The sequence below is a fragment of the Mustela nivalis genome, assembly GCF_964662115.1.
Source record: "Mustela nivalis genome assembly, chromosome: 10".
In the NCBI taxonomy this organism is placed as follows: Eukaryota; Metazoa; Chordata; class Mammalia; order Carnivora; family Mustelidae; genus Mustela; species Mustela nivalis.
In genome coordinates this window covers 44,483,947-44,508,175 of record NC_139029.1, presented here as the reverse complement: position 1 = coordinate 44,508,175, position 24,229 = coordinate 44,483,947, and the positions used below count along the sequence as shown (strand labels likewise).

The 24,229-nt window shown below is 40.4% G+C and overlaps 1 protein-coding gene across 3 annotated transcripts in view; it reads left to right on the top strand.

The window, feature by feature from the left end:
* Positions 1-24,229, top strand: part of DAB1 (DAB adaptor protein 1) — a 1,133,179-nt gene that overhangs the window by 684,163 nt on the left and 424,787 nt on the right. The gene's annotated exons all lie outside the window — the stretch shown is intronic.

The window sequence follows — 24,229 nt, the reverse complement described above, 5'->3', positions numbered from 1 at the left end:
CAGTAAGGTTTCATGTATTTTGCAGACATAGATGGGAGTAGAATGAGAGGAAATGGACTTTTCATGGCTATGAAAATGGAATCAACCCAGAAGCACCGCTGATTTTCCTAGGAGTAGTATCCCACGAGTCATGACATCTGAATCAGCCAATGTCAGGATCTTGTTTAATTTCATTACATATTTGCAATAGCCTGCCATCTGCTTCACTGGGGAATTATAAATTTTAAAAAGTACAAGTTCAGCTATTTGAATTCCTCAGATCATATACTCAGTATTACCATTACTCCAGTACTTTCAAGAGGAGAAAAAGCAAGTAGCTACTTAAATATATCAATATCCCATTAATGTGGTTACTTATAAAACTATAAAACCTATAAACAGTTTAATGGTTTTCCCCTAAATACTTCCTGCAATCTAATGATCTGCATTGTTCTTCTATTTTATGTTGATAGTAAATCTAGGAATACACTTACACTTCTTGAGAACAGAAATGGTGTTTTTCCTCTCCACTATGGGCAGCTCATTTTTAAGAATGCAATAGACACCTTTATGGCTATTGTGCTTAAAGGAAGATATATAGAAATGGGTACAGGTGGGAGTGTTTATGGAGATGGTCGAGAACAGAGCAGTACAGACACTCCCATGGTTATTATATTCAAGATACTCGGATCTGATGCATGGAAGCCAAGACAGGATTTTGTGTAGCCTCACTTTGTGTAACTTACTGAGCACCTCAACATGCCAGGAATTGTGCTAAAGTTTCCAGATATGTGCCTAATAATGTGACAATAGCTACTTTGGGGGAATGCTTCACCCATGCTGGGTAATATGCACCTGATTTATCATATAATCTTTAGAATTTTGCTTGAAGTTCCCTAGAATCAGAGTCATTAAAAAGAGAACTCTTATGCAAGTGAATGAGTGGAAAAGGAGAGTGAAGGAGTAGGACAGGGCAAGGGGAAAGAACTAAGCAAGGATATAGACTCTGGAGCTCATAGACAGAGTTTGCCTCATTTTGAGTCAGTGGCTACAGGGGGAAACCTCCAGAGCAGGGGGCTTCCTGGAAGAAAAGGGTGTTTCTCCAGAGAAGGGTCCAGTTGACACTCGGGGCAGCTGGGGGATGGTGCCCAACCCCGGGCACCAACAGCATCTACTACATACTCTTTGGAATAGCTACTGTCCCCATTTTTAAAATGAGAAAACTAAAGCACAAGGCATTTAATTTGCCCAGAGTCACTTTTAGGAGATCGGGATTTCAACCCATGTCCGTCTGACTGTAAGATCTTGACCCTTCTTCTTGCACTGTAAATGCCGTCAGGGTGATGACTTCTAATCGAAGTCGGGTGCAGAGTCCAGAGGTCACACGGAGAAGGTGATGAACTTTCCAGAGAGGCAAAGAGTTTGGGGTTGTGTAGAGATAGAAAGCAAACCCTTCCTGCTCTGTGCATTATATAGAAAAACCAGAAGTCACAAAGACAAGGAAGAAGGATTCTCGTGTATTTTTGGCTGCAGAATCCAATTCCTTTGTGTGCCATAAATATAAAGGCATGAGAGTGCTAAGCAAATGGTAAGAGTAGAGTATTGTTTCTAAGTAAAAATATATCCTAACTAAATCAAACCGGGAAGAGCTTTGCATTTCTTCCCCTGGACTGACCCTCCATGGGTGTTAGAAGTTTAAGTGGCAAATGCCATTGGCCCAGTAGCTGATCTGTCCTAAAATTGCCCAGACCAAGAGTCTGGCTAGGGGGCCAACAAAATATGCAGAGAAGGGGACCAGCCTAGGACTCCCTTCTTATTTGTCATGCTGGCTCTGCTACTTCTTCACTAGGGGACTTAGACACCGTGTATGGCTCACTTCGTTGTCTCACTTATACAAAGGAAACAAGAGTCGCCCTATTCTCCTGCTTTCTGTGGTTTCAACTGCCATCATTCTTTCTTCCTCTGCGCAATCCCAGATTTCCTCTTCTGTAGGACTCTGTTCCCCGACCTACACTCTAGGTCCTTCCCCACCAGTTGTTATGCTTGTTATGCCATTGTTAGGCTTCCCACACATCGACCTTGACAAATATCTCCATCTACATTAAACTGATCTGAAATGGCTTTGACCCTGTCCAGAGCGGTGTGTAATATAGGAATGTGATAGTTTGGGGGGCAACCGAACATGTACATCACAATTCTACTTCCCAAACATGATCCAAGAGTTCTGAAATGCAGCGGACATCTTGATTTCTGCATTATAGAAATTTTGATTTTATCTTTGGTTAGCACACTTGTTTATAAATTACACAGTCATTTTACAGAGTGCCTCCCTTGTCCCTCCTTGTCCCCATTTTGAAAGGGTGGGTTTATTTTACAAGTAATTCTAGTCATCACGGTCTCAGATCACTTTGATGTTGGGTGATAGATGGTAATACCGGGTGATACGAAGAGTATCTGGGTGATCATTTTTTTTTTTTAAGATTTTATTTATTTATTTGACAGACAGAGATTACAAGTAGGCAGAGAGGCAGGCAGAGAGAGAGGAGGAAGGAAGCAGATTCCCTCCACCACTCAGCTGAGAGCCCGATGCGGGGCTCGATCCCAGGACCCTGGGATCATGACCTGAGCCGAAGGCAGAGGCTTTAACCCACTGAGCCACCCAGGCGCCCTGGGTGATCATTCTTCAGGATCTGATCCCTTACCTTCTCCTTAAATACCTGGAGGCAAAAGTAAAGTCTGAGAAAGTGGGAATCAGATGCCAACTCTCTGCTCCCTTGATTCAACTCCAGGATGGTGATTAAATGAGTGTTTGCCTTGTTGCAGATCAATTATTTTGTGGACTCAGAATTTCTTGCTGTGTCTTGAATTGTGCTGATGGTTTTTAAGTAGGCTATAAAAATTCCTGCGAATGATTTGTTTAATTATTGTCTTGCTCCTCATTTACATTTTTATCTAAAACTCTGAGAACCGAAATCTGTATTCAATTCCATTTCCTGCGAGCTACAATTTGCCTTGTTGGGAGACATATCTGGTCTGTGCTTTATGTATGGAATAATACCAGTCAGGCAGAATTAAATGTCTGTGATGTGGCTATGGTGTCTATAGACATAGCTCTTTTTTGCTGATTTCTCTCTGGTTTAGGACAATATTCAATGTTATCTAATAGCCATGGCTTTTTTTTTTGCTTTTTTTTTTTACACCTCACTCAAGGAATCATCACAGTCTAAACATGTTCAGACTTGACTTTCTGGATTAGACCTTCTGAGAATAGAGGATTCTATACCCACCACATTACAAGACTGGTTTTTACTGACCCTCCCCTCCGTGATGCACAAATAACCAGATAAAAAGTAACACACACAGCCCATCACAAAACCTTAGATCTGGAGATACCATCACTGTCACTTTACACCGCAGAAGCAAACTATAGCATGGCATCATGGGAAGAACACCGAAGTCGGCGGGATTTTGCTTTACAAACATTTCTGTGCAGTTCGACACAAGTGCTTTTGAAATTCCGGAGTCTCGGCTGAAATAAAAACTGTGAAGAAGTAAAATTCCGGGGGTGAAAAGCTGCAGTTGCAAAAGAAACAAAGCAAAACATTCCTGAATACTTCTACCCAAACTGCCAAGATTGCTCATGTTGATGAAAATACTATGAGTGTGCACTGGAGTCAGATTTGTAAGAGGGAAAACAGATCATTTCTCCAGCTCCTGTGTGGAGACGGAGTTCCACAGGAGTGAGGTGTCTGCCCAAGGTGTCCAGTGAGTTAGTGGCAGATTTAGGACGAGAAGTAGCAAATCTTGATTCCAAGTCCAATGTTCTTTCACCCTCAAACTGCTATAAATGTGACAAATTATCTTATTAGTTTAGCCTAGTTCAGCATTTCCTCAAGTGTGGGATGTTAATAGGTGTTACATGAAATAATAGTTTCATGGTCAAATGAGTATAGAAAACGCTGTTAAATAAAATTAAACACATTTCTTCATTTCAGGCTTCTCTGAACCTTTAATATGTTAATATATATTGTGACTCTCAAAGAGGGAAATCAAATATACAGCTTTCCTAAACTTATTTGACCATAGAAATCTCTTTTCTGCAGAATAACTCACAGAAGACACTTTGAGAGGTTTTGGCCTCACCAGTAAAATTTAATGTCTTTGTACCAGTGAAGGTACAGATAAGAGTTTTAGTTCAGCCAAGATGGTTCAAATGGTGAAGCTAACAAAGGGGCTACATCCAGAGATCCAATCTGGGCAGAGTTAAGAAAACCGCAAAAGGATAGTGAAGCCCCCAGGCAGGGGGAAGCATTCCCACTGCACTGAAGAAGCAGGGGCAGGAGACCAGGCAGGGTACACTCTAGAACAGAGCTGGGGCTGTTAGTAGGACCTAGCCTCTCAGAGGAATATGCTTCTCCCTGGACCAGAGTGATGATAGAGGAGGAAGGGGGGGTAGGAGGAAATGGGAAGAACTATCCCAACTGCTTTGTCTCTTTCCTCTCTGATCTGTTGGGCCTCCTATTAGTCAAATGTAACTGGAAACCAGCCAGCAGTGTAGCCTGGGCGTGGCTACATCTGTTGTTAGTGTCTAGGTTCAGCCTCTCAAACCCAGAGGTGTGCCATGCACTTATAGGCACTTTGCTTATATTGATCATTTCCTTAAATTTCATGAGAATCCCATAATCCCAGAATCACGGCCATTTGCAAATGAGGAAACAGACATAAACTCACATAGGTAATAAGAAATAGGATTCAGCCCCAGGTTCATCTGTCTGCCTTCCATTTTACCACATTGCTGAGCCAGAAAATATCAGGCTTTCAATGAAAGCTTAAAGAACTTGCAGAAGGAGTTTTTCATCTTCAATTTCAAGCAATTTCATCTTATCGCTAACACGATTAATCCTCCAACAGAGTGAGTAAGTTTAATTTATAGGGGTTTTCCCCCATCCTTTGCAGGGACAGGAGACCTTATTTTATTCATCTCTGCAATCCCAGACCTTAACACAGTGCCCAGCCCTGAGTTTGTATTTGTTGAGTGAATGCAAGAATGAATGCATGAGTGAGTGAAGTGTAAATCAGCATTCCAAGGACGTTTTCTCACAGCTCTGTTGGGACAGAGTTGGCCTATCAATCTATTTTTAAATGTTCTGGCTTGTTCGAAATGGGAATTTTTCCATGTTGAGCATCTGTTCATGACTTTTTCTTGGATAGCTATGATACCTCTCTCCTTACAACCCCCCAATACACACACTAAACACACACGTATGGGTGCACACACCCTCTATTGCCTCTCTGTCTCCATCTCTGTCATGCTAATCCTTTCTGTTCAGAGTCACCAGATGTGTAAAATTAACCTTTAAAATGTACTACAGATAACCACACCCTATGCCAAACCTCTTCTGTTTCCTTTAAAATCCTATACTAGCTCCATGTTGCCCATTAGTTGAATACATATCTGCTAAATTTAACTGAAAAGCCTATTATCCATCCTAAAATTCCACTAAAATTCCAATTTTTCCGTACTCTCACCCCATCAAAGCTTAGTCCATCAACTTTTCCAGAATGACCCCTTCCATCAGGCTGGGCTAGAACTTTCTCTCAAAGGTGCTACGGTCATTCTTTCCTCTACACCTTTATCCATGCATGCTCTGCATGCAATGTCTTTTCTCTTCCTTCCATTGTCTTTTCATTTATTCACCCATTCACTGAGCTCTCGTTGTATGCCAGAAACTGTTGTACTGAAGCGGATACCAAGAAAAATTTAACTTGGTCTCTGAGAAGTGCAAAATCTTTCATGGGAACCTGACACACTGAGCAAGAACGCACAGCACAGTGTGCTGACTGCTGCAATAAAGGCCAGGGGAGAGAGCCAGGGAATCGCAGTCCCAGGAGTTCAGGAACAGTGTCTATTCCAAGTGCCCGATGCATTGTGGGAGCTCAACAAGTGTTTGTTGAATGAATGAATGAATGAATGAATGAGTGAAATAACATTTGAACTAGGTTTTAGAGACAGTCTGCCTATAACTTTCAAGATAGAGCTCGAGGTCTTCTCCCTGCCTACTCTGAAACAAAATGCTCTTGTAGTTCTCAGAACATTCTATCAACTTTTCTATCTGTAATTGCTCTGTAGTTCATGTACCCAATAACAATGTAAGCATTAGTAAGTTCAGATTATGACTTATAATTTTTTCATATGCCATCTATCACTGATCTTGATATATAATAAATATGGAAAAAATGGTCAAGGATTCAGCTGAATTGATTCTAACAGAATTGAAACATTTCTATATATACATCCATTTGGAAAGGATAAGTTTAAATAGTATTTTAGGGTTGATGATGTGAGTTCATCCTAAGAGAGCTTCCTAAGGCAGCATTAAAAATGACCCGGAGCTCTTGATAAAACATGGATTCTTAGTCTATGGGATGGTCCCTGAGAGTCTCTATTTCTATTTCTCTATTTTACGCTCCTAGGAAGTAAAAATACAGCTGGCCCATGGACCACAGTTTGAGTAGCAAGATGTTAGAGGAAAGAGGGACAGAAAACAACACTATTGAGTTCATGTTATCTCAGTATTTTTATAAAGCTCCAAGGTGCTTCTGATGCAGTCATGTTCAGAATTCTAAGAATGACTTCCAGTGGCCCTTGTCCTGATGCAATTTCCTCCTGAGTGTGGGTAGAGCCCATGAATATGGCGAGCTTGGACTCTCATGGTTATATCCCATGATATGGCAAAAGATAGATTATCTGGCGAGTCTAATCTAGCTACAGAGTTCTTTAAAAGCAGGGTTTTCTGTGGCTTATGGCAAAAGAAGCTAAAGAGATTTCAAATGTGAGAAGTCAAGGCACCATTTTGCTAAGCAGCGGGTGGAGAGGGTCATAGGAGAATGAAAGCAGAGAGCCTTAGGGGCTAAGAGCAGTGCCCTGCTGACAGCCAGCAAGGAAACAGGGACCTTGATCCTACAACCACATGGAACTAAACTCTGCCAATGGTCTGAATGAGCCTGGAGGCTGGTTCTTCCAGAACCTCCAGATAAGAACCCATCTGGTCTTTGACACCATGACTTTGGCCTTGTGAGCCCCTAAGTAGAGGACCCAGCCAAGCCTGCTGACTTCATACCTGTAGAAATACGAGAGGATAAATGGGTGTTGCTTTAAGCTGGTAAATAGATAGTAATTTGTTATGCAGCAGTGGAAAACTGATGCATAAACATTTAGGTTTGGCAGTAGACTACATTAAGGAATGGGATCCTCCCATAGGCTCCAAAGCACAAGTTCATTATTTCCACTTTATGGATGACCAGGTGTGGTCAGAGGACTGAGGTTCTTTTCCCACAGTCTCATACCTAATGTCAGAACTATAGTTTGGGAAAAAATATATGTACATGAAAAAAAAATATATATATATGTATATATATATATATATATATATATTCGAAGTTCCCTAATGCTCAAAAACAGAAAGGAAAAAGATCAAACATATAGGAAATAGGGAGACTGGATAAAGCTGAAGAGGAAAGACTTCAGTTCAGTAGACATTGAAAAAAAGGAGTCCTATTTCTTTAATGTGCCCACAAAAATTGCAAACTCCAGTCTGTTCGCTATATAAGATAGTTGAATGGTTCAAACACATAAGGGAGTCTTGGGATGTTCTTTCAGGCTTAATGTAGTCACAACTCAAGGATAGGAGATGACTGTAGAGTCAGATCCTCCTGACCGTGGCTCCAAAGATTGGCAATGTAATCAATATGTCAGGAGGCCCAGAACAATTGTCCAGGCTTTGTCCTTAACCAAGGGTCTTACATCCCCCTGGCTCAGTGGAGATAAAGAGAACATTTAGGTAAGTACCCCACAGTGTTTCATCAACTTCCCAGAGCATACCTTTTTGCATAGTGATGTCAGCTGGAATATAAAACACGGAGACTCAATGAAGCTCTGTCCTCTGGCTCTTTAAATCAGGAAGAGTCACTCCTGCCAAAGGTATGAAGTGTAATGTGTGTGCATACTTCGACCTGGTCTTTCCACCTAGGTTCCTTCTCTGCTGTCTCAGACACTGCCTAAGGGAAGCCAAGACAAGGGGAAGAGCCACCCATTCATCCATTCATTCATCCATTCTGCCCACACACATATATTAAGCTCCTGCTGGGGTGCTCAGTGCGATTCCGAAGCAACTGGGCTTCATCAGACCAGTTTTAGTACAAAACAAAAAGCATCTTCTCCGTGGAGAGAGTAAAAATAAAAATCTATCCCTAATTCTGATCCTATCTTTTGAAAAGAGTCTTTAACTATATTAATCTGCTTGCATAGGCAAGTTCCAAAAGTGTGTAATAGAAATTCTACAGAAATCCATCCAAGAATAATTTATGTCGCTCTTCCAAATAGGGCTGCCCTGGCTTCACTCCCCGAATGTTTATTCATGTCAACCATTCATTGGCTCAAGGAATATACACTGGGTGGCTTCTCTATGTGCTCCCCAGAGAGGCAGAGGTACAAAGGTGAGTAAAACAAAGGTTTGCCCTCAAAATCTAGCCCATGCAATCCCCCCCAAAATATTAATAATAACAACACATTTTGCATTCAAAATACTCTGATGGAGGGAAACCTACGTGCCCAGCCATAAACTCTTGTTCGTGCAAGAATAACTTGAAAACCAGAGGACTGTACAAGTAGGTTTTTCTGCCGGGCTGAGGTTTTTTTGGTTTGGGTTTTTTTTTTTTTTTTTTTTCTTATTTAATCTGCTTGTAAAACCCTCACTTTCCATTTCTGCAGCCACTCCATCAGGAATTTTGATGAACTGGAGGACAGAAAGCCTATCTGTATGTTAAAAAGCTGAGGTATTGCATAGTGCCTTTTGGATTTTTCCTCTGACAAGTGGTTGGCATCTGCTAACAACACTTCTTTTCTTGAGCTTTGTAACGTTGCCAGCCTGAGAGCCGAGCTTTGAAAAAGGAGATGGGACTGTTAACAAACGCCTTTGTTATCTCCGGAATTGATTATTTTACAGTGGTTCGCAGAAAAAACTTGATGTGTATCTTGTCTCAATATTTACCTGCTCCTCCCAGGAAATATTGTGCTAAGAGCAATTCCCTGCCGTACAACAAATGTCAACTTGCTTAAGATAGCTGGTGTGCAGCTCACCAATCGACTGTCCTTTTCCCCATCTGGGAAACCAGTATGATAAGACCCCAGGAAGAATTTCTCATTAAGCGCTTGGAGATCTTTTGGGGGCGATGGCTGCGTGGAGTGTCTCATATATCTCTTTTCTCCCCTTGCTTTCATTTGAGAAATATGTATTGAAAGTGTCTACATGCCAAGCCCTTTTCTGGCCTCTCGGAAAATACTACTGAATGAAAACAAACCTGAGGCGAATGGCCTTCCTGGAGATTACGTTGGGCGGAGGAGAAGAGCATTCTGCAGGCAATCCCAGTACATGGTGATAAGGCAAGATTGCCAGTACGTGTGCTACAAGAAGTTAATATAGTCGAAGATCAAAGACAGCTATTTTGAGAACGTGATTTTTAAACTGAAACTGGAAGGAGAGGTGGGAGTTAGAAGGATTCCAGGCATTGGGATGGGGGAGAGTGAGTGAGAGAGAAGCAGTAAAAAACAGGGAGGTGGCATTTTCTAGACAGAGAGGACAACAGTAAAAAGGGGGTTCAGAGAGGAAGGAGGGCATGGCAAGTGACCCTGGGCAAGCTGCTAAACTTCTCGAGGGCTCAAGTTTCCTCATCTCTGAAATGAGGGAATGAAAAGTAAATAAAATAAAATGGGCAGAATGGCAAAACCCATGTAACAGTGTTGTTAGGATTAACTGGATGATGCCTGGAAATCATTGACATGTACTTCTTGATAAGTCCACATGGACAATAAGCTAGTATTTATTCATCGATTGAAGAACTGAGAAAAATTTGAGATCAGTGTGGCTGGGCTGCCTGTAGTTTTCTCCCAATCTTGTATGCCAGACTTCCTTTACAGCTAGAGTATAGCCTGTGTTGTACATCGGAAGCTCTCCAATGTATAGATGTAGCAAACATTTGTTGTTTATATGTCTGTATCTGACTCAAAATTATCATTCTTTGCAGACAAGTGCTATGTCTTATTTATTTCTGTATCCACACACATAATGTAGTGCCTGGCACAAAGTAGTTTCTCAATAAATGTTTCATGGATGAATGAATAAATAGAAGAAGATAGAAGTAATAGAGTAGAGTAGAATAGAATCCTATTAGATCTTGGTGCTAAGCAAAATGCTACAGGAAATTCAAAGAGTAGCTCTTGAATTTAGGCTCTAAGATACTTTTTAAGGGCTGTTAGAACACTGCTGCCCCAGGAAGACATGAATAGACATTTTTCCAAAGGAGACATCCAGACAGCCAATGGACATTTGAAAAGATATTCAGTATCACATCATCAGGGAAATGCAAATCAAAACTACAATGAAATATCATTTCACACCAGTCAGAATGGTTAAAATCAACAACACAAGAAACAACACGTATTGGTGAAGATGTGGAGAAAGGGGAGACCTCTTACACTGCTGGTGGGAATGCAAACTGGTGCAGCCACTGTGGAAAACAGTATGGAGGTTCCTCAAAAAGTAAAAAATAAAACTACTCTATAATCTAGCAATTGCACAAATGGTTATTTACCCAAAGAATATAAAAATACTTATTCAGAAAAGATAGGGCATGTTCAGGATGGTATGGCCATAGACCAAAAATACTAATTCAAAGGGATATGTGCACCCTGATGTCTATAGCAGCATTATTTACAATAGCCAAATTATGGAAACAACCATATACATACATATGTATGTATATATAGTATATAACATATATATACATACATATGTATGTATATATAGTATATAACATATATGAATATGTTCATATGTAATATATAATATAATATATATGTGTATATATATATAAAATATATACATAATATTACCCAGTCCTAAAAAAGGATGAAATCTTGCCATTTGCAATAACATGGGTAGAGCTAGAGAGTATTATGTTAAGTGAGATATGTCGGTCTCACTCACATGTAGAATTTTAGAAACCAAACAAATGAGCATAGGGAGAAAAAGAGAGAGGCAAACCAAGAAACACACTTTTAACTATAGAGAACAAGCTGATGGTGACCAGAAGGGAGGTGAGTGGGGGATGGGTGAAACAGGTGATGGGGATTAAGGAGGCACTTGTGATGAGCTTGGGGTGATGTTGGAAGGGTTGAATCACTATGTGGTACACCTGAAACTAATATTAGATTGTATGTAAACTACACTGGAATTTAAATTAAAACTTAAAAAAAAAATCCTGCTCCCCCAGGCTGCCAGATGTTTGGAACAGCAGAAGAATAAAAAGCTCACTCACCCTAGCAACCTTCCCTCCTGCCTCAGAGCATGAATTTTGGGCATTGCATTTCTTCCCCATGCCTCCCTTGAGAGAAAACTGTGCAGCTAAACTCTATTATTTGACAGTAAATATCCAAGACCCCTCCCAAATACAAATCCTTATTATTATTTCAAGAATTATATGTACGGGGCGCCTGGGTGGCTCAGTGGGTTACGCTGCTGCCTTCGGCTCAGGTCGTGATCTCAGGGTCCTGGGATCAAGTCCCGCATCGGGCTTTCTGCTCAGCAGGGATCCTCTTTCCCTCTCTCTCTCTGCCTGCCTCTCCATCTACTTGTGATTTCTCTCTGTCAAATAAATACATAAAATCTTTAAAAAAAATTATATGTACTCATTTTTTACAATATGGATATTTTTGAAGATACTTAAAATATGCCCAAACATAGCTACAACCTTGGCACCTTTGCACATTATTATAAACTATATGTTGTCCCACATACAATCCACTGTCATTAACTCTGTGCTAAAGATGGGAAGACTGAGGCTCATGGCAGCCAGGGGAGCTATCCAGTGTAGCACAATCAGTAAATGGTGCAACTGGTACTCAGGCCCGACTATGTCCTCGGTATGCAAGGCCAAGAGGGGATGGTACCTCTTCATGATAGAATACGAAGCCCACGCTACCTTTGGACATGGTAGAGATATCCATTTTAATTTTATATTCCCTATAACCTAGCTTTAATGGTTCTCCCTCAGTTTTCCATTCATCTGGACCCCACTCTCATTTGGAGGTTCTCTTTAAGTTCTTCATCCTCCAGCAGCCTTCTTGAATCTGTCAAGCCAACTGATTATAGTTCCCCCTGGGTCTCTGTTGTTAGGGCCTCCAGCTTTGCATCTCTGGCTTAGGACTTTCAAATACTACATTACATACATAGCTATTTTTTTAGTTACATGCTAGGCCATTAGCTTAATAATAAAACCACCAAATATTAAACCCGGGAGTCCCCTTTGTCTGAATTCAGATCTTATCTCCATCACTCCTGGGCTGTGTGTCTATCTGCATGTTCTCTGACTTCTCTGTGCTTCAGCTCCTCATTTAAAAATGGGAACCAATACTACCCTCTCATAGGGGGCAGTAAGTTAATACGCATAAAGCATCTGGGAGTTTAGAGTTGCTGCTAACTATTTTCTTAGGCCAACATTTAAAGACCTAGAATCCAATCTTCATATAAAGCTGAACTGAGGAAGGAAGGTACTGACATTTTGATATGTCCATCTCATTTGTGGGCACCCCTCACTCCACCAGAATCCCTGGAGTTCCACAGATCACCCAGCATTTTTTTTTAAAGATTTTATTCACTTTATCCGCAGAGATCACAAGTAGGCAGAGAGGCAGGCAGAGAGAGAGGATGAAGCAGGCTCCCCGCTGAGCAAAGAGCCCGACGCGGGGCTCGATCCCAGGACCCTGAGACCACGACCTGAGCCGAAGGCAGCAGCTCAACACACTGAGCCACCCAGGCGCCCCCACCCAGCATTTTTTGTGGGCTAATAAACAAAAGGCCTAGAGAGATGAAGTAACTTGTCTAATCACACATGGCCAGTAGTTGACAAGGAGATCTGGCCTTGGACCTATGTTCTTCTCACTTGCACTAGACATGACCATGTCTGACCGTCTGTTATCTTTATGTATTCCTTCCTCTGCCTCCCAGCCCAAAGCTTTACATGGCTTTATTCATCCACTGAGGATATAAATAAGTTTAGACCAGTCCCAGCATTTATGGAACTCATACTTTGGCAAGAGGGGAGGGGGAGAGAAACACAACATAATTATAGAAGAGAATTAATTTAATGATAAAGGTATGCAGACAGAACACAGATGAGGAATAATTAATCCAATGTTGAGCAGAATGTGAAGGATGAGTAAGAGGCAGATTGAGCTGTTGTGGGGTTGGGGGCATTCCTGGCAGAGGGCACTGCTGGGACAAACCCACAAGGGCAGGGAAGAGCATGACATCTGTGAAAAACTGCAATTTCCTTTTCCTGCTAGAGCGTGGAACCCAAATCAGGAAGAGGGGGAGAAGCCAGGGAGAGAAAGTCAGGGGTGGCATACTGGGGGATCGTTGGTGAAAGGAGTCCCATTGCGCCATGTTGGAACACCTGGGGATTGATGTTGGTTTCCAGAACTACATACTTTAAAGTTGAAAGGGTTGTGTTGGCAGAAAAAAAGAAAAAAGACCTGTGGTTTTGAAAAAGTGTTAAAATCGAGCAATATGAAACACATGTTGGTATCTTCTGAAGTGATGGAAAAGGGAAAATTCTCTCCAACATTAGGCCAGCACAGAAGTGCTGAGAGTCAACAAAATAAAGACAATGACCAATCGCTCTGTGTGTTGTTGCAGTACAGATCTTCTTTGATAAATGGAGTTTCAGCCATGAGGAGAGTTACCAAATACTGTTCCAAGAGACCTTAGTTAGCAACGCTTGTGTTCCACTTCTAACTAAGAACAAGTTTTTCAGATCAGATAAGATGAAAATCGTGTAGAGCTTGATAAAAGACAATTAGTGAATGCACCAGACTCTGACCAGAGATGGGCACTGACAGCTGAAGATACACCCTCCCCGTGGCCTGCAGGACCTTCCCAGGGAGGCAGGGGGCTGGCTGGGCATGGAAGGGGGAGAGGCAGAAAGGACCAGCTCGGCTGAGACAAGGAGTCCTGGCAGCTAAAGTCTATTTATTAGTGTCTCTGCTCCTCCCCTGCTGTTATATTAATATAACGAATTGTTCACAGGTGCGTCAAATGAGGTTTAGACGATCGCTGGGAGCTTTGTTACCCAAACAGGCCAAATTAGGGAGAGCAGATGCGTCAGGCAAACTACAGCCCCTTAGCAGAAGTACAAAGCTTGAATTAATGAAGGTCGGTGTTCACATTTGGCCTTCATAGCTTTCACGGCAGTGGGATTCAGCCCCCTGTTCAGCTCTTGCTTGCCAAGAAGAACTCTCTATCTTCACTTCTGTGGGGATAAGACAGATGGGGTGAGTGTCCCAAGGAAATTGTCTTCTCCTTCCAAATAATAATGAGAATAAGAAAAACTGTTGGCCACGTGTACTGGGCCTTACTGTAAGGGTGTGCAGGTTTTGTCGCTCAACACGAAGGTTCTAGAACAAAGGAGTGAAAGCGTGCTGGCATCATACTATGTAGTGCTCCCCACTTCATGTGCCCTATGTGGGCTGCACACCCTGGAGGAAGGAGCATCTTTTTCTAACTGCCCCAAAGATACAGTCCGCTCAAGGACTGGTGCACTTGAGCCTTTGCGCAGCTTTTCAGAGGGAGTGATTTTTTCCCCCTAACCCTCAGCGTGGCACATGAGCTAGTGGTAGCCCCCCCAAATATTATCTATAAGCCCAACAACCACCCTGTATGGTGCACATAGTCTTAGGATCCCCATTTTACAGATTAGAAAACTGAGTGCCAGAAAGATGAAGCAACCCGGTGAGAGTTATAGGCGGAAGAGCAAGGATTTGATCCAAAGCAAGTTCCCATTCCTCTGCTGCCTTAAGCCAAAATAAACACACTTTCTTTTTCTTCATCTCTCGCTCCAGAGAGAGGGATGAGAAAGGAGAAGGAATGCTTCAGCACAGCAGCATGAGAGGGACTCCGTAGTCAAGAGAGCTAAGTTTGATGTTCAATATGAAGCTCGCTTTGAATCCTCTGAATTTCTGTTTCTTCCTGTAAAATGAGAATTGCCCTAGACGGCTGATCTCCAAGGTTTCTTCTAGTTTAATGTCCAAGAAGTCCAATGGCCTTTTCTTTCGTTCATTTTTTTTCCCTGTAGGAGAGTATTAAGACTACATAAACTCCATGCATCCTGGAGGGTGATCTGAGAATACATACCAAAGCCATAAAAAGAATCATGTGCATAATTTTGTACAATGATTACAATTCTGGAGAATATCCTGAGGAAATTATAAAAAAGAAGAGCTCTGAGTACAAAGCCGTGGCATTGGCTCATTGTGACAAACAAGAGCCAAGACCTAAATGACCCACAACAGGAGAATGGTTTTATAAATTTTAGGGTGTACATGTGATGGGCTGATTGACCATAATAACATACCAACTGTGATGCCTCTCCAAGTAGAAACATGCATATGTCTTTAAGAAATAAAGCTGAGCAAAAAATAGAGAATTTAAAATTGTACATAAACTATATTTCAGGCATGAAAAATGTTTACAGATTGATTGACTGAAAGAGAATACAATATAAAACCATTTATTTTGGTAATGGGTTTAGGAGTACTTTACAAAAATTAATTTAATTTTATTTTTTTTTTTTAAGATTTTATTTATTTATTTGACAGAGAGAAATCACAAGTAGGCAGAGAGGCAGACAGAGAGAGAGAGAGGAGGAAGCAGGCTCCCTGCTGAGCAGAGAGCCCGATGCGGGACTCGATCCCAGGACCCTGAGATCATGACCTGAGCCGAAGGCAGCGGCTTAACCACTGAGCCACCCAGGCGCCCACAAAAATTAATTTTATAATATTTAAATCTCACTATCACATTGGGCAGTTAAAGGTACTTCAAAACTTTTTGACTTCTGTATTTCTCTTGGATTTTAAAATTGATACTCATTACATACAATTTGGAAATTCAAAAGAGTAAAAAGAAATGGAAAAACATTCAAACTGCACTCATGAGAGGAAACCTTTTTTTTTTTTTTAAAGATTTATTTATGCATCTTAGAAAGAGAGAGAACACAAGCTGGGGAGGAGCAGAGGGAGAGGAAGAGAAGCCTAAGGAGATGCCCCACTGAGTGGCAGCCTGATGTGGGTCTCAGTCTCACGGCCCAGAGTTCATGGCCTGACCCAAAACCACGTCAGACACTTCACCAGCTGAGCCACCCAGAGATTCCGCAAGAAACCTATTATAAGAGTTTGGTCTTTTTCTAGTTTTTTTTTTTTTTTTAAACATTGACTTTGGTTTTCCTTTGCATAGGTAGATCATTCTGTCTCTATAAATCTGACTCATGTTTTGCTTTTAATATTATTTAACTTTATTTTGTATTTTCCCATGTTACTAAAAAAGGTTTATAAACACATAATACATTATTTGGTCCCCCAGTTATTTCTAACTCTTGTTAGATATCTAGATTATTTCCAATATTTTGCTTAATAATCCTGAAATGGTCTTTATAGTTTATAAATCACTGTCCAAATTTTAGATTATTTGCTTATGATAGAATCCCAGAATGGGAAAATAAGGAACTCTTGTTTTATTCTTTTATTTTTTTAAAAAAAAGATTTTATTTATTTGTTTGACAGACAGAGATCACAAGTAGGTAGAGAGGCAGGCAGAGAAAGGAGGAAGCAGGTTCCCTGCTGAGCAGAGAGCCCGATGCAGAGCTCAATCCCAGGACCCTGGGATCATGACCTGAGCCACAGGCAGAGACTGTAACCCACTGAGCCACCTAGGTGCCACGGAACTCTTCTTTTAAACCAAAACTTCTCATTCCTGGACCTTATATTCCATGTATTTTGAAGTCAATAAGGATTGGTAGTTCATCTTGAAGGATTTTTTAAAAAGATTTTATTATTTATTTGAGAGAGAGAGAGGTCAGAAGGAGAAGCAGACTCCCTGCCAAGCAGGGAGCCCAACGTGGGACTTGATTCTAGGACTCCAGGATCACGACCTGAGCTGAAGGCAGTTGCTTAACCAACTGAGACACCCAGGCACCCAAGGATTTTTTTTTTTTAATCGAAATACATAGTGGCATATTATTTGAGCTCTTATACATCTTCCTTTTGCCTATGCATGTGAAGATAGCACAGCATAAAAATCTTGGGTTGCAACTTTTTATTCTGAGAACTCTGTGGGCTTTCCTTCATTGTCCTCTGACTTGAAGTATTAAAGAGAAGACTGAGGCTAATCTGCAGGTGGTCATCTTGAAGGAAACTGGAGTTTTCTGCTTGGTCAAGGAATGCTTATGAGTTTTAAATTTAATATTTAAAATTATATTCTGTATCATTTGATCTAGCAATTTAAGTTTGTCAATCTGCTTCATAGGAATAAACAGAAATGTGGTTGTTTATAGAAAAGTTTCTAATAGAGAACTTTTTTTATGTTTCTAATACAAATTCTAATATTTATGTCTGTTATTATGAACATTTAAACTGATTTAAGTGACCAACAAGAAAGCATTAGTTAAATAACTTAAGATATGATGGGCTACTCTAAAAATAGTTTATAACACTTAAGGATGCTAGGAAATATTTGTGATACATTGTTAATTTAAAAAGAAAGCTACAAAAATATGTATCGTCTGAATACATATGTGCTACATATAAATGTATGTAAATAGACTTCTATATGAAATACCTCCCTGGAAGAAGAATGCACACACATACACACACAAACACCAAAATATTTACCACAATTTATTAGTGAAACAGTGCAAACCATCATTCTTTCCAGGTTCTACATAGGTGTGATTCTGCCTAAAATACAGCAAGCTTTTCTAATTTATGGGCTCAAATTGGTTGTCCTTTTGCTTTTTGTTTTACTCTCAGGAAAGTTTTCCTCAGTTATATCTTTGATTACTTCTGTTTCAATTGTTCTACTTTGCTCCTCAGACCATCCTGTAAGATTGGAATTTTCTTTACTGTCTTCCATCTCTACTATCTTTTAATTATTTTGATCTGGTTTTGTCCCTATTCTCCTCTGAGAGTTTTGCAAATCTGTCTTCTTCATCATAAATCCCATTTTCTCTCAATGTCTTTCTATTCTTCACTACTTCTGCAAAAGCTTTAATTTTGTTAATGTTTTTAGTCTACTCCCATTCTTCTTTCTTGTGGCATTTGGTTCTGGTTTCCTGGAGATCACACCAATTTGCATGCATTGAGTGATGCCAAATAGATTCCTGAAATTATTTCTTCTGGAGTTTCTGCAGTAGATAATTTTCAGAAGTCTTATGAATACACAATTCCCTTTTCCTTATTCTATAACTTTTTTTTTTTTTTACAGTCCCCATGGTGATTTTGTTGTTTGCCATCTACTCACCCTTTAACAGAAGAGATCTACTGTTTGCCAACAAATGTGGTGTGTGGATTGCCCTTGACCCCAATTTCTGTCCACCGACATGCTGGTCAGATTTCTTTAACAGATCTACGGCAGATGGCAGCTTGATTCTTAGAGTTCTTACCACAATTCTTGTGTCTACCACACATTTGTTTCATGCTGAACTGAAACAGGCTCTTTCCTCTTTGCCCTCCTCTCAAAGATCCCTGATGCTCTGATCAAAGTATACAAGACAATCGTGTTCAGGATTCACTGCTACAGAATTCCTTGTGTCCTTCACTATCTTCTTTAGCAATTCATAGCCTTACTTGCGGAAGTCACGCCTCCTCGGATTCACTGCACTACCATTAACATGATCGTCCTGATTTCTCTTTGTTTGTTTGTTTGCCTTTTAAATTCTGGCAATTCCAGTTTAGAGTGGTTATTAAAAAAAAAAAAAAAAGAATGCTAATATGGCAAAGTTAGGAAGAGCACTCTGGGTTCTACTTTTCTCTTTCAAAAGTGGAACCCACTTAGGAAAATGATGTATGCCCTGTTTTCAAGTTGAAACAGATCTTACTTTTAGAATAGAGATAGCTGAAAAGAGCTAAATCACATCCTTTTTAGGATCAGATGATACAATTGGAACATTGCATTTTCAAACCATTCAATGGTTGTCGTGAATGAGCAATGCTCGAATAATGTGTCACTATCTTGACAGTGGTTCTTGATGGGCTTTTATGAGTTTTTGGATTTTCTGTCTTATTTGGAAGGTTGAGAGAAGATTTCTCCAACTACTTTTTTAATAGTATTTTTAAACCAGAGGCTTCTGATTTTTAAATTTATATAATAACTTTGTTTTAATATTAAGCACACGAGCAAATGTATTGTGGAATTTTTATTTTAACTTTATGATTTGAGTTCTAATACAGCATCTGTTTCTGGTGGTCAGATATCTCAAAGCCACTAATGTCTGTAATCTTTCAAATTATAACTGATTTGATTTCTGCGTCAATCTTGAACTCTGCTAATAGTGAGAGAGGCTGTATTTTTTTTTTCAGTAAATCTTAGCAATTTATTCATGCAAACTGAGTAGTTATTAGCAGACTTGACTGCCTTATATGAGAAACTGTTGAAGAAACTAAATGTTTATCTTAGGAAAGAAAAATACTAAGAAACCTTTGAGAGCTTTCAAATCTTTCAGTATTTGAAATGCTACAGTGCATAAGAGAACAGCTTTTATAATACTAGGGAACAGAACTAATGAAAGTAGGTGGATATTATAGGGAAACAAGTTTTACTATTAGGTTTTAAGTTCCTCAAGGCCCTGTTTGCTTTTGTTTATTATATCCATAGCATCAAAAAATAATTACTTGACCACAGTAGGTGCTCAATAAATATTTATTGAGTAAATACTGTTAATCATTCCAAAGACATTTTTTTACTAACAACTTCTGGCAAAGAATAGAACATCACTTGACAGTGATGCTTTATAAGGAATTCCTAACTGGAGAGGACAGAGGTACTGAATCAACCTAAGCTTTCTTCCAGCTCTGAATTCTGTGAGTCTGGGCCCCAGCTGCATGTTAGAATAGAGGGTATTTTCTCTTAATGCCATAATTTACAGGACTGTGAATGGAGTAAGATGGTGGAGCAAAGTCCAAAGCCCACTCTCTCTCTCTCTCTCTCTTTTTTTTTTTTAAAGATTCCATTCATTTATTTGACAGAGAGAGAGAGAGATCACAAGTAGGCAGAGAGGTAGGCAGAGAGAGAGAGAGGGAAGCAGACTCCCCGCTGAGCAGAGAGCCCAAAGCGGGGCTTGGTCCCAGGACCCTGGGATCATGACCTGAGCTGAAAGCAGAGGCTTTAACCCACTAAGCCACCCACACACCCCCAAAGCCCACTCTTTAATCCTAGCTACTTACTATGTCACCTTGGGCCAATTACATTTCTGCGCTGGAGAAATCATGTCCCCTGCAGTACTATCGGTCTTTGTTATATTGCCTTGATGATGAACACTGGTCTGCTAGGTGGTTTGCACCTACAGATGTCCTTCTTTAATCCATTCCACACTGGGGATTGAAGGACCTTTGTAAAGCCTACTCTTGCCATACCATTCCTCTCTTTGAAACTCTTCCCCATAGCCTAAAGTTAAAGTCCAGACTCTCATGTAATGATGAAGAGACAGGGGTCTAGAATCAGATTCCATACATTTTGTTGCTGTTAATTCCCAGCTATGTGTCTTTGGATAGCCACGTGTGCCTCAGTTTCCTTATCTATAAATTTGGAATTATAAATATTACAACTTTAGGCTTATGGAAATTAAATTATATATACACACTAGATAAGAAGGTAGGTAAGTAGGTAGACAGACAGGCAACCAGACAGACAGAAGCATCTGACATATATACATAGTAGAATTTGGCTGCTCCATGAACTCATCCATTTCTTCCTATCCAATCTTATCACTGGTACCCCCTAAAACTGCTTGTAGTTTCTTGTACATACCAAACAATTGTCCTTATCCTGGAACATGCTTTTCCCTTGACCTGAAATCTCCTTGAGTCTTCCTCTGGATTATGATCCCCTTTCATCTTTCAATACCCAGCTCTGCGTCTCTCCTTCTTTCCTAATTGTCCTCCCCCCTCCTAGACAATGCTGTCCTCTCTCTCCCTTGTATCAATTAATGTTCTTTTCACATATCTTTATTAAAGCACTTGCAATAGAATATTAACATAATTTGATTATATTCTGCCTCTTCTACCAAACTGACCTCTTTGAAGAAAGAGAATTTTTTATTTATTCGTTTTAGAATTCCCAGTGTTCAACTTCATTCTTAGTGCACGATAGGCATACAGTAAAAGTTTGTTAAATGAGTAAAAGAATCAACAGACAGATGCCTGGGTGGCTCAGTCAGTTAAGTGCCTGACTTTTGATCTCAGGATCATGAGTTCAAACCCTACCTTGAAAAAAAAAAAAAAGAAAAGAATTAAAAATTAAAAATTAAGAAAAATGAACAGAATATCATATACTGGAATCTCTAGCTATAGAAGTGAATTTTCCTCCCACTTACATACCTATCTATCATCCTCAGCACGTTATCCTGTAGGTTCATGAGAGTTATCTCATTCCCCCTTATAATTGTACCTACCAAGACAGTTGGAAATTAGTCCTGTGGCTATAAAATGGGGAAGTACAGGAGCCACATTTACTATCAGTCTAAGGGTCTAGAAAATAACAGTCAAGACTGGGCATGGTGAGCCTGGCCCACAAGCATCTTACAAGAGGTTTCCAATAAGCTTTGTAACTGGTTCGTAGGTGTTCTCTCTTGTGGGCTGCAAGAGACTCCTTCTGTGCAAATCTGGGAGGAGCTGCTTTAGCACCGACTCAAGAACTAGTAGAGTTAAAAAAGATGTTCTCTTCCAAAAGACACCACTTCCTAAACTAACCAGTAAGATTTTGTTTTTCTTCTTCGGTGTGTTTGGAGAAATAAGTCATGTCTGCCATAGGCAGCCATAACTGTTTTTTATGAGATAAGCTAAAAATACATACAATAGCACATAATGCACTTACATCTTAGGTTGTAATTAATGCAAATTATGCAAAATTCATATACAATGTGATTAGACTTCTCTAGCACATAATTTATGGTTGAATTAACAAAGAAGCTGATTAAATGAGAAAATTGATTTCTGTCGCTTGACTTTTTTTTTTTTTTTTTTTGGTTATGTTTTTTGTAAGAAAAGGTCTGAAGACTTGAAGAAATTAGATTATAAAGTTGGAGTTCATGGTATTCATTCTACTCTCTGACCTTCTTCCAGAGCAGCAAGCCTACCAAGCTCCACGATACTTTCTGATAATGTACCGCAGGGCAAGTTTCAGTAAAACAACATGAGGCTCTTGTAACTTCAAAATACAAACATGTGGATGATTCACTGACGAAACAGAATAGATTTTTTTTCGTGGCTTACTGGCCAGGAACATTTCCTTTAGTTCTATTCGAAAGTATTGTAGCAATTTTTCTCAGATACAAATACAAAAATTTTGTATATGGTTAAACTTTTTCCTTGCTTCTAATTCCAGGGATGGAACTGAAAATGAACTCTGGAATGAGCAATAATTGGAAACCTTTCCCATTTCTTAGAAGAAGACCCCCTGTAAACTAATGATCAATATTCATAGATAGAACTTTCATCTCCTAGACAACAAGACTCTTGATGGCCCAGGCCTCTGTCTTCTTAGCTTCTCTCCCTTCTCTCTAAGTCCTTCTCAGGCAACAAGTCCCAAATTCTACCAGTTTACTTGTACTTCTACAATGTTTGTTTCCTTCCACTCTTCCTCCATCTCTTCCTTTCTTCCTTGGTTCCTCCCATCCTTCCTTCTATCCTTCTTCCCTCCCGCAACCCCCACCCATGTTTATTGAATGCCTACTCTGGGCCAGGCCTTGAAAACACACTGATGCATGCAACAGACAAGATATTGGTGTCTGGTATTTAACCCACTAAGCCTGGGTGGCTCAGTGGGTTAAAGCCTCTGCCTTCAGCTCAGGTCATGATCTCAGGGTCCTGGGATCAAGCCCCACATTGGGCTCTCTGCTCAGCAGGGAACCTGCTTCCTCCTCTCTCTCTCTGCCTGCCTCTCTGCCTGTTTGTGATCTCTGTCAAATAAATAAATAAAGTCTTTTAAAAAAAAGATATTGCTGTCTATTTATAAGTACATTTTGTACTTTCTTCAGAAAAGCACTGAAATGGTAACATTGTACTCAATAAAGCCTGGAACATAGGATATTAAGAGCCTAAGAGCAGAAGGAAGACTGGCTAGATATGGTGGGTACACACATTTAGCCTTTCTTGCCTTTGTAAGAGCTGTATGGGTCTGATGTGCTCACGAACATGAGCAAGCAAAGTCCAGGGAGGGCATGCCTGCTAGGCTCACAGAGGAAGATGGCATTATTATTATTATTATTATCCAGTTGGAGCTGAATACCTAGCTCCAACACTTACAAGCTGTGTGACTCGATGCTGGTTGCTTAACTTGTTTAGTTTCCTCATCCCTAGAAAACAGCAGTAGTGCCTACCCTGCAGGGTTGTTGAGAAGATGCTGGGAAATTAGGCACGTGCTTGGCCCAGCATAAAGGCCTGGGAAATGTTCAGCCCTGACCCACTTTCTCTCTCTTCTTTCTGCAAGTTGACGGCATCTTTCCAGTCCAGAAACACTTCTTCGGATTTCTTCTATTGGAAGTAATGCTTGCACTGGTTCCTCAGCTGTCAGCTTGGTATTATGGCCAGGAGTAACTGAATTGAGGACTTCCTGGGAATAGTATTTCAAAACCAAACACTCAGAACACTTTCTTGAAATAGTCCCTGCATTCTGTTTGTTAAACATGGATTATTCTAGCACTTGATAGTCTGGTTCAATTACAGATTTAAAGCCTTCACATCTAAGATAGTGATGTCTTTAGGATGCAAGGGTTTGGGGTGAGGGAGAACTGTGACCTCAATGAAGTGTCCATGTCCTTGGAGAAATCATGCTATGTTAGAAGGAATAGAGGTTTTTGAGCCAGATAGACCAGAATTTGAAAACTTATTTCTCCACAAGAACTGGGGTGTTGTGTTGCAAACATTATTTCATTCCCTGAGTTAACTGTAGGAATCGAGGGATGCCTGAGTGGCTCAGCCGGTTAAGTGTAAGTGTCTGTCTTTGGCTCGGATCATGATCCCAGGGCCTGGGATCGAGTCCCACATCGGGCTCCCTGCTCAGCAGGGAGTCTGCTTCTCCCTCTGACCGTCTGCCAGTTGCTCTCCCTGCTTGTGCTCTCTCTGTCTCTCTGATAAATAAATGCATAA